Source organism: Typopeltis vanoorti, chromosome 8 (assembly GCF_054136105.1).
Source record: "Typopeltis vanoorti isolate ZY-2024b chromosome 8, IOZ_Tvanoo_1.0, whole genome shotgun sequence".
Lineage (NCBI taxonomy): Eukaryota > Metazoa > Arthropoda > Arachnida > Uropygi > Thelyphonidae > Typopeltis > Typopeltis vanoorti.
Genome location: NC_143556.1, coordinates 5,340,083 through 5,352,457, shown reverse-complemented (window position 1 = coordinate 5,352,457; position 12,375 = coordinate 5,340,083). Strand labels below are relative to the sequence as shown.

Genomic DNA, 12,375 nt, shown 5'->3' with positions numbered 1-12,375 from the left:
TCAACATAAACTTTTTTCATTATATCTTCCATAATGCCTTTCATAAAAAAAACAGGACTAATGCATTTGTCAGGTCTAATATCCCATGCAAAAGGATCCTGAATCTCCTTTATATGATCTACTTTGGCTTAAGATTTCCTTATCTCACACTATGCTGCCTCAGCCATCTTAACTAAGATGCCTTTACTGCCCTATCTGACCATCTCTGAAAGTTGATCATATGCTATCTAATTACTAGAACAGTGAGATAATCTTTCTTTGCACTTTCAATGTCCACAATTGTGGCTTCCCTTCTGACTTTGCAGACTTAAACAGTTCAGCTTCTTTTCCAGCTATCAGTAGCGATTTGACAAATTGTTCCCTTACCAACCACCCAGAATTCCAAATAATCCTCTTCATTCTCCTAACACCATGGACTTTAACTAGCTCTCCCTCCAAATACACCACTGATACTAGTGCTTGTCCATGTTGTCTCTTATACGGATCATCCTTCTCTCAGCCTCATATCCTATGGCACTACAAATGGTGTCAACTGAGATTACCTTCAGGACATCTATGCTTTTTCCATGACCTGATCTGCTCTTCTAATCCTTGTACCTGCTCTAGTAACAAATTATTCTTGGGATGAATGCATTTCTCATTCCACTCAAAACCTTCAGCCCTTATCCTAACTCTGGTTCAAAAACTATGCTAAGAAGTCCAAGCCAAAAACTCAATATACATAGGCTGTTCAATAAGTTATAAGACTATATTTATACAGAAAACAGATTACCTTTAATCTTCATCATTTACATGGTCTTTTTCGAAGTAACTACCATGAGACGTGATGCATTTGTCCCAACGTTGCATCCACTTCTTAAACACATGTGAAGGTCCTTTTTTTGAGAGTTCTTTCAAAACCACCTCCGCAGCTTTTACACATGCTTTCTTGCTTTCGAAATGGCGGCCTCCTAGCGGTTTCTCGAGCTGAGGAAACAGCCAGAAATCGCACGGTGCGAGATCAGGACTGTATGGAGGGTGTGGTAGGATATCTATGTTGTTCTTCTGCAAAATGTCCACTACACAACCAGCAATATGTGGCCTTGCATTATCGTGGTGCAATAAGAAGCCATTCTTCAGCAATGGACGCTTCCTTTTGACATGCTACCAATGTCCGTAAAACATCTGCATAGTACGAGCCGTTTACACTATTCCTGGATTCTACAGCGTGTTGGTAAGCAATGCCTTCATAGTCAAAAAACATTATGGTCATAACTTTACCAGCCGATTTTACAATTTTTGCTTTCTTGGGGGTAGGCGAAGACGGATGCTTCCATTCACTGCTTTGTTGTTTCATTGTAGGGTCATAGTGATACAACCAAGCTTCATCTGCTGTAATGATGCGTTTTAAGAAGTTGTCGCCTTCTTGTTCCAGTCTTTCTATTCTGTGCACACATCCACTCGATGCTGCATTTGCTCTGGTGTCAAGAGTTTGGGAATCCATCAGGCGCAAACACATTTCAGTCCCAAATGTTCAGCCATGATTGAGTGAACACTTCCCACAGAAATATTCAGGACAACATGCAGCTGGCATACTGTAATTCTGCGATCCTCCTTGATGATAATCGCTGCTGTTTTGATCATCGTCTCTGATGGATGTTGAAAGTCTTCCCTCACGTTCAAGATCGTCCACATTTCGCCTTCCTTCCTTAAAAGCTTTATGCCAGCGAAAAACACCTGCTCTTGACATTGCTTCAACGTGGAAAGCTTCGCGTATCATGTTAAAAGTGTCAGATGCCAATTTTTGCAAACACACACAAAATTTAATCGCATAACGCTGTTCCAAGGATGCTTCCATTTCGACGACTGGTTGCAGCTTGTAGGCGCGGCAAAACAAGCTTACGTTTAGTCACGTGACACTCTGGCACATCAGCCCATATCTATCAACCTCTTTTGTTAATACAGACAGCAACATTTCTTTATTCCACAGAAATTAATATTGTGATGAGTGGTTTCACGACAGTAAAATTAGTCTTATTACTTATTGAACAGCCCTCATATATATATATATATATATATATATATATATATATACCCAATGGTTGAAATCAAAAACTTCAGCCTTCCTCTCAGCTTATATTACAGCTCATATCAACAAAAAAAATCATCAAATCCAATGCAGTTCTCCAACTATTCCACAAACTACACATAGTATGCCAGAAGAATCAGCAAAACAATCAGTGGCATCTATACCAATACTACCATGCTCCTGGTGGTATTCCTCCAATTATACTAAAATTTTGTGCTCCAGAACCCACTCATCTTTTATCACTACAAGCTGTCAAAACTCAGCTCTCCAACAAACTTTGAAGCAAGCTTTCATCCAGCTCTCAAAAATAACTGAAAATATCAATAGCCAACTGCTTTGAGACTTGCCAATTAGGTGATTGCCAATATGGATTTGTCATTCTCACCTCTGGATGCAGGTTGAGGAAAATTTTATAGAAATTGCAGTGCATGCTCCTGATATTTCCAAGGCATTTGATCAAGTCTGGCATTGTGGCGTTCTTACCAGGCTACAATACTACAGTATTCCTCCATCCTTCAATGAAATAATTGCCAGCTTCTTCTCTGGTCAGTCATTCATTGCAAGTTATGGTGGATGGTTTTCTTTCAGATTTTTCAATCAATGCCGGTGTACCTCAAGAGTTTGTGCTGAGGTGAGAAACACTATAATGAATTGGTGAGGGATATGTTAAAGTAACTATTCTTTCCTGCACTAGTCAAGGAATTAAAGACTCTTACAGCTACTGCCACAACTTACATTCTTCTTATTCTTCCTATACATCAATGATCAATACAGAGTAATGGGTTGCCATAGGATTAACGCTGAGGTTTTTCATAAAATGGTGAGAGATTGGGGAAAAACAAGAGGTCATCCCTGGAAGCAGCATAAGGAAGGTGTGAGCAAGGGAGTGAGAAGCAGGTTTTTTGCATGGAGAGTTATGAATGATTGGAATGCATTGCCTGAGAGTTTAAGGTAAGGCATGATGAGCCGTGTGTATGACAAAGGGACCTCCTAGATGAGCGACTCCATGGGATCTTAGGATAATAATAATCTGACATCCAATCCTATTCATAGCTTTGCTGATGACAGCATTCTCCACTCCTTTTTCATTTTCAAAACCTTGTAGTACTCAGATAATTTGCACTTCAAGATCTTTAACAAACATTTAAACATTGATCTTCTTGCCATTTTTAAGTGGAGTGAGGATAGCCTGGTGAATTTTAATTGCACCAAAATGCAATCGTGTCATTACAGGAAGAAAGACCAGGATCAGTGTTTGTTTTTAGGTTGACTTGCATTAAGCCCATCTCTGCACAGGCACATCAAGGCCACATCTTCCAGACTTAGAAAGGAATAGTATTCTTTTTTATTCCAAATATCATTTCTCTCCTTCTCTACTCCTGACAATTTACAAAGTTCAAATCAACCTAACCTCACAGAGTTTGGGTGGTGCATCTAAGAGCACCTTCGGAATGCTTGATATCCAAAAGCAAGCAATTTAATTCATGCCCACTATGACTTTCTCATAGATGCTTTGTGTTGCTTTTCTATATGTATTTCAAATGGGAATTGCTCCACCTCTATTCCCTCCCACTTTCGTTTAATCGCATAAAAACATGAGCAGCTGCTGATCAACACCTACATTCAACTCCACTTATTAAACAAACTCATCATCCATTGCCTTAATTCCCTAACACCTCTCCTCTTTGGAATAGTCTTTGCCATACTGTTTTCTCTAATGATTACAATGCTTAGATCTTCAAGAAATGCATCAACAAATTCCTTTCTTCCTTCTATCCACTACAGACATATGGCATTGCCATATGTCAGAAGTGGATAGTTCTTTGGAATGTTGTGTGGACTAATTAAAAAATAAAAGTAATCCCACATATGATAAGTTATTCAACCTATAGTACATCAGAACTGTGAATGGAAAAACTTAAATATGCTTGGAAATAAGATTTAAAGACTTGAAGATTTTACTTTAGAACTTCTACTGTTCTAAAGCACAGTAGAAGAGAATGAACAAAGGTTATTTTATAAAAATTCATTCATGATTAACCAAGAGTGGTGATAAGTCATAACATTTAGAGGATTTGGAGAATTAGACATTTTGCTACTGTGTAACATATGCTGCTGTCAGCAAAATTGTGAATTAAATTTGAGGTCAAATGCTAATATATAGAAGAATGACAATAAAACATCTTATGTATTGTGTGACGAGAGAGAGCTGGCAACCAAACTGCAAAAGTCAGACCAGTTATTAATAATATCATGTTCCAACATAAAGATGAGCACAAATTCACATGGAGAGAAGATACAAGAAATGAGATGTCTCATTGACATATTGTTGATAGCAATATCTTTAGGCTCAAGACAAGAGTATACAGAGGATCTGAAATCAGAAGTGATCATCTTAAATTTATGCAGGATAAAATTAAATTCAAGATCAGTGCTATTAACATAAGAACTCTGAATGTCAAAGAAATGGATAAGTGCCAGATCAATACAATAGGGGTGACTGAAACAAAAAACACAAACTGGTGAGATCTCTCTAAGTAATAAATACAAAATGTTATATTCAGGCAATGACAATTAAGGAAAAGAAGAGTAACCAAAGCATTCAACACTAAATGAGGCTAATCTTCTTGAATGACAGGCAATATCAAGTAGAATGACATGGGCAAATATCAGAATGGAGAACTAGAATGACTTATTTATGCCTATGGTCACACAGAAGGTTCTATTAAGGTAGAAGTGAAGGATTTTTTTTTTTTTTTTGAAGCTTTAGAGAAAGCAATTGACACAACGAAAAAGGAAAAATTGGTTCTTGTTGGGAATCTAAATAGAGTAGGAAATGATTGTCTGACATACAGAAATATTTTGGGAAAATTTGGAGAAAGAGCAAAGCTAATAATAATGGCAAATATCTGTTGGATTTCTACTCAGGACATGGGATTGGTTATTGCTAACACAATGTTCCAACATAAAAATGTGCATAAATTCACATGGAGAGAAAAAGGCAAGGAATAAGAAATGTTTCTGAAGCATATAACAGAGTGAAAGTGGCCATTACCTTAAAAAATTTTAGTTGTTTTCAGTCTTCCTTTAGACTGTTCCACAGATTTTCTGAAATTTATTTTTTCATCTATATCTAAGATAAGCAGGGGTCTTCAACGCATGGCCTGTGGGCCACCTGTGGCCAGCCGGCCATTTTGAAAAAACAACTACTTAACATTAAAATGCGATTAAATAAAAAATAATTCCAATGAAGCCCATGGCCCACTAAGCTAAACTGCAATATTTAGAATTGTGAGATGCTTTCCAGATTCACAAGGAACGATTTGCATTTGATATGTTATGTTCCATCGAGTCATTTTCGACTCCTTGCGATCCCATGAACATACGTTCTCCATTCTGACACTGACCATGTCTTTCAGAATTTCCAAGTGCACTCCAGTTGCTTCTGTAATTCCATCTACCCATCTAATACTTGGTCTTCCTCTTTTCCTGCTTCCATCAACTTTAGCAAGCATCATCATCACCTTCTCCAGACTCATTTGCTCGCATTATATGTCCGAAGTATGACAACTTTTGCTTGATGATCATAGCTTCGAGGTAGCAATCTGGCTTTATACTGTCTATTCATTGATTTATTGGTTTGCTTTGCAATCCATGGTATTCTTAGTAAGCATCTCCAAACCCATAATTCAAATGCATCTATCTTCCTTCTTTCACTCTTTTTCAGGGTCCAACTTTCACATCCATACAGTACCACAGGAAATACCATTGCTTTAACGATTCTGATTTTTGTTGCGAGGCTAATATCTTTAAAAATCTTGCTTAGATTTGTCATTGCTTTCTTTTCGAGTAATAATTTTCTTCTAATTTCTTCAGTGCAATAACCATCTTTATCAATTCAGGATCCTAGGAGCACAAAATTGTTAACTGCTTCCATTTTCTCCCCATCTACTTCAAAATCATTAAGTTCAAATGTTGCCATAACTTTTGTCTTAGTGAAGTTAAGTTTAATACCATATTTAGCACTTTCTTCTTTAACTATCATAATAAGTCTTCTTTGCATTCTGCTGGTAAGGTGGTATCATCTGCATACCTCAAATTAATATTTTTTCCACCAATTTTAATTCCAATTGAAAATTCCTCCAGCCCTGTCATTCTTAAAATGTATTCGCTGTACAAGTTAAACAGGTATAGAGATAAATTACATCGTTGTCGCACACCTTTACCTATTGTGAAATACTCAGTTTCTCCAAGATCTGTTTGGACAGCAGCTTCTTGTTCATAATAAATATTCCTCAGAAGGATAATGAAATGCTCTGGGACTCCCATTGTTCTTAACACATTCCACAGTTTTATGATCTTAAGACTTTACTTGCATGAGAAATCAGTGCTATAGTTCTGTAATTTTTGCACTCTCTTGCATTGCTTTCTTCAATAAAGGTATATAAATAAACTGATTTTTTCCATTCCCTAGGCCATGTAGTTGTGATCCAAATTCGCTGACATAGCTGTTAAAATTTTAACTGTCCCTTCTCCCAGGGCTTTGAGCAGTTCAATGGGTATTCCATCTAATGCTTTCTTACTGGATAGCTGTTGCAGTGCCCACCTCACTTCACTCTCCAGTGGTACTGGCTCCTGTGAAAATAAAAAAATATCTTGCTCTTCAAATTTCTCAGTAATTTTGAAGTCCTTTCTGTAAAGGGCTCTGTATACTTTTTCCATCTTTCTTTGATGTCTGCAGCTTCTGTAAGATATCCTTGGCACTAAACTTCCCTGTTAGTTCTCTAATCTTATTGAAAAGATTTCGTTCTCCACATAGCCTTTAAAGGAATGCAGAGAACCGACCAGGGCTTCTGACCTAATGTCCAATCCTCACCTTCTCGTGGTGCACCCTGTTGGGTATCTACTTTGATACTGAACGAACGAGGATGGGCTGGCAATTTGGAATTTAGCTGACCAAATTGTATTCTTATTGGTTAAACTAAAATAAAAAATGATGGTACAACATGACAAAATTTCATGCCAGCTGGGGCATCGCCTGGTTAAACAAGGCCCCCGTTGTTTTCGCCAGGGAACCAGGGCGAACAGTGAAAAGTCAGCTACTGGAACAAATCTGAAAACAAACCCCAACTCAACATCACCAGAGTTAAAGATCGGTACTATCAACGTATGAAGCCTGAATGGCAAATTAATGGAACTAGCTGAGGAATTAGATAAGTACCAGATCGACATAATAGGGGTGACTGAAACAAAAAAGACCAAAACTGGTGAGATCTTTCTGAGCAATAAATACAAAATGTTATATTCAGGCAATGACAATCAAGGAAAAGAAGGAGTAGCCATAGTATTCAACACAAAATACGAGGCTAATCTACTTGAATGGCAGTCAGTCTCAAGTAGAGTAATGTGGGCAAATATGAGAATGCAGAACTGGACAATGAGACTTATTTGTGCCTATGGTCCCACAGAAGGCTTTACTAAGGAAGAAGTGGAGGAATTTTTTGAGGCTTTAGAAAAAGCAACTGACACAATGAAAAAGGAAAAGTTGGTCCTTGTTGGGGATCTAAATAGCAGAGTAGGAAATGATTGTGAGACATACAAAAATATTTTGGGAAAATTTGGAGAAAAGAGCAAAGCTAATAATAATGGCAAATATCTGTTGGATTTCTGTTCAGGACTTGAACTGGTTATTACTAACACCATGTTCCAACATAAAAATGTGCACAAATTCACATGGAGAGAAGATGCTAGGAATAAGAAAAGTCTCATCGACTATGTTATTGTTGATAGTGATGTTTTCTCACTGGTGCAGGACACCAGAGTGTACAGAGGATTTGAAATTGGAAGTGATCACTATTTAGTCTTGAGCAGGATAAAATTGAATTTCATATTGAAAAGAATAACATGTAAGAAAGTTTTAAAGCAAATAAAAGTTGAGCAGCTCTCAGATGTGAACTGTAGACTAAAATAGAGAAAGATTATTGAAAAGAAAATGAAAGACTTTGAGAACAGATATCAAGCCTTGGAGATTCAGTGGCAAACTCTGAAGAAAATATTGATCGATTCTGCCAGAGAGGCATGTGGTGAGGTTGTGTGCAAGTATAAAAAAATCAGAACTCCCTGGTGGACACCAGAAGTTAAAGAGGCAGTGAAGGGAAAGAAGAAAGCATATCTAAAGTTCCTGGCAAATAAGTCAGCTTTTACTCTTACAGAATACAGAGACAAATGTAAGAAAGCTAAACAGTGTGTAAAACTAGCTAAACAAAAGTCATGGGAGGATTTTGGCAAGAATATAGAAAATAAATATCAAGAAGGTGGCAAAATATTCTGGAGGTTGTTGAAGAAGCTTAGGAATGGAGGAAAGAGTGCTGTAAAAGGAGTTAGAGATGATAAAGGTGACATGAAAACTGGAGAAAAAGATATCTTTAAGTATGGAGTAATTACTTTGAAAAACTGCTAAATGAAACAAGCAGTGATGACAGCACAGTGATAAAAAAACACTGCCCAGGCATGCAGTCATGTATACATATCCATACTTGAAGTAGAAAAAGCCATCAAAGGCTTGAAATGTGGAAAGGCAGCAGGAGTAGATGATATTCGACCAGAAATGCTGAAGTATGGTGGTATAAAAGTCTTACAGTGGCTGCACTGCATAGTTCAGAAAGCCTGGACAGAGGGACGAATTCCCGATGATTGGAGTAGAGCTCTCATAGTACCCACATATAAAAAGGGAAATAAAACTGAATGTGAGAATTACAGAGATATTTCCCTACTGAGTGTTCCTGGTAAGATCTATGCAAGTATACTTGAGAAACGGTTGAGAAGAATTGTGGAAGAAAAGCCTGGTGAAGAACAAGCTGGATTCAGGCCAAATAGAGGGGAGTCAGGATGATATCTTCACTTCACAACAAATAGTCGAGAAAGCCTGAGAATATAACAAAGATCTGTATTTAAGTTTTGTCGATTTGGAAAAGGCATATGACAAGGTGCCAAGAGAGAAGCTATTCAATACGCTGCAATTATATGGCGTCAATGGGGCATTATATCAAGCAATACTTAGTCTTTATTTGAGTTGTAAGTCAGCAATTAGAATTGAAGGAAGTACAGGAAGATGGTTTAATGTTAAATCTGGTGTGAGACAAGGATGTACATTATCCCCTCTGTTATTCATTATCTATATGGATCACATTATGAAGTGGTATTAAACCTGATATCAAAATTGGAGATGTTAATGTCAGCTCTTTGCTTTATGCGGATGATGTTATACTTCTAAATAAATCCGCTACAAGTCTGCAAGATTCTCTGACTAAATTGAATAGCTGTTGTAATAGATATGGTATGAAGGTCAGCAATAAAAAGACAAAGACAATGAAAATAGGCAGAATCATTGAAAATGTCAACTGTGTTGTGAATGGAGAACCTGTGGAACAAGTAAAACGTTTCAGCTACTTAGGCATGATTTTTACTGAAGATGGTAAATTAAATATAGAAATAGACAACAGAATCAGCAAAGCTGGTATGGTGGGAAGTCAATTGAATAAATATTCATATGGAGTAAGAGAGAAATTAGTCGGAACACTAAATTAGCTGTATACAAGACAGTGTTCAAACCAGTTTTAACTTATGGATCTGAGAGCTGGGTCAGAAGTAAAACACTTGACCAAAGACTAGAGACTGCAGATATGAGAGTCCTGAGAAAGATTTGGGGCGTGAACAGATGGCATCAATGGCAATATCATATTAAAAATGAGGATATTAGGAAAGAACTTGACATTGTCAGCATCCAGGAATGCGTTAGCAGAGCTAATCTCAGGTGGTATGGTCATTTAAATAGAATGGGAGAAGAAAGATTAGCAAAACAAGTGTTCTCTGCCAGGTTGGCAGGAAAACGACCCAGAGGAAGACCAAGATATAGGTGGATTGATACGGTACAAAGTGCCTTAGACGATAGAAATATAAGATCTGATAATGTTAGAGTCTTGACAAGTAACAGACTGATTTGGAGGAAAATTGTAGATAGGAAGTTAGTAATGATGTAATTTTTTCATGTAGTACTGTCATATCCTGTACACCCTTTGAGGGTACATGGCAGGAATTTGATTATGATGATGACAGTCTTCTTTAGATTTATTTTCAATGCTGCCGAAATGCCAGGCTCAGTATAAATGGAGCTGCTTGAATTTCAAAACAACTCTTCTTTGAGAGAAAAATTATTCAATGTGCCCTTGCTTACATTTTACAAAAACTACATTTCTGAGGATGCATTCTCTAATCTTCGCCAACATGCTTTGAAGATGTGCGCTTTGTTAGGAAGCACATATTTATGTGAGCAGTTCTTCTTCAGAATGAAGTTTAAGACAAGAACTCAGATTACGGACCAACATCTCGAGAATACTCTGCGCATAACGACTACCAACAATGATAAGCTGCCCATTGACATTGTAAAAAATGAATGTTTTCTTTATTAAATTATCTTTTTTCAAGTATTGATTGTATTTACTTATCATGAACCTGACTCCTACCTACATTCTTAAAGAAGAGTTTGTTTATTTTTATAGGACAGTATAGTTTAGCACCCATGAGCTTTATTGAAATTTTTAATGCGGCCCGCACTGTCTGAAAGGTTGAAGACCCCTGGTGTAGATGGTGGTTCAATGTAGTTGGTGGATTAAGTGGTGGATACAGTTATAGAGCAGGTGCCCTCCTTTGATGAGTCTTTAGACTCCTTGGAGGTGTCACGTAATAAATTATCCAGCCTAAATATTTAAACTAGCACTTGTTCATTTTATTTTCTATGACTATTTTTGATCTAACATGATCTCTACCTTTAAATATGATGACTTTTGTTTTCTTTTGTGAAATTTTTAAATTTTATTGCTGGCTTATTTTAATTCATAAACTGATTTTTGAATGCTATCTTCATTGTCTTATAATGTAATCTGATCATCTGCAAACAGCATTGTATTGATGCCAATTCTTTTGGTTAACTGGATACTTTCTTTCATTGTTGTTTTCCATATTTTAATAATTGATCTATCTGTCTATCTATATATAGATATACCAGGTAATCCAAAAGTAACAGAAAAAGTAAAAATTCAATAATTCTGAAAGTATAGACAGTAGCATGATGCAGTTTTCACAGAAATGCACATAAAGACATGGGATTTTTTTAATAACGAAAAATTTTATTGCTAGAATAGTTACATTTGTCACTGACAGGTGGCACTGTAGCGGTCCCAGAGCTGCTGCCTGTAGCTATTTAAACCGTTAGGTATGTAAATTTCAGATGTAGTGAATACTGAAGTTAAACTTTCAGCATTTAACGTTTATTACCGAAGTTAAACGTTCTACCAAGGTGAGGCATGTTATCGTTACGGGATAAAGCACTTTTAATTAAACTGTATTATCAGAACTCCGAATGTGCAAGTGCAGCTTTGCGCACTTATCATTTGATGCGGGGTATTAGAAGTGGAAAGGGACCGATGTCTTGTTCCTCACTGATAGCTATTTTCTTCTTAGTATCTTCCCATAATACAAAGCACATCTCCTTGTGGAGATGTATAATGCTATGCATTAAGGGAAGGGTCACTACACACCAGTGTCGACCTTTATTGAGGTCGAAATCTCTTATCTCCAATCCAGAGAATTTTAATAATAGGGTGTAACACCCTTTGGCAACACATGACTTCTCCATTACTTCCACTTTAGTATCACCACCTCCGGGTCTGGCTCCCACTAATAAGACCTCAATAAAGGTCGAAACCGGTCTGGGTAGTGGACCTTCCCTTAATGCATAGCATTATATATGTCTGCAAGGAGATGTGCTTTCTATTATGGGAGATACTAAGGAAAGTGATGAGAACTTACCCCACCTTTACCATAAGTTGCCCCAGTCCTGAAAGTACTTCAGGTGCAAACTTTGTTTGCTTATACTTGGATAAAGGATAAAACCCAATATATATATATATATATATATATATATATATATATATATATATATATATATATATATATATATATATATATATATAATTAGTAGCATAGCCAAGTGAAAAAACTTCCGTAAATTGTTACATTTCTTTCCACAAATAAGTGAAGGTATATGAAGATAAGTTTTAATATCCTCACAGATGCTTTTAACTGAATCATCAATCTTTCTTCTATTTTCTAATGTCTACAGCCTACAAATTCTCAATCTGTCTTCATAAGTCAGTATTCCACACTCCTGATATCATTTGCCACTCATTTGCACTTTCTCCACTGCATCAGAATTGCCATGGAAACCAGAAGACTAGATCTGCATGCAG

General features: G+C 36.8%; 1 protein-coding gene across 1 annotated transcript in view; it reads right to left on the bottom strand.

Annotated features, from left to right (window-relative positions):
* LOC150103693 (solute carrier family 53 member 1-like) overlaps positions 1–12,375 on the bottom strand; it is a 291,679-nt gene that overhangs the window by 32,602 nt on the left and 246,702 nt on the right. The gene's annotated exons all lie outside the window — the stretch shown is intronic.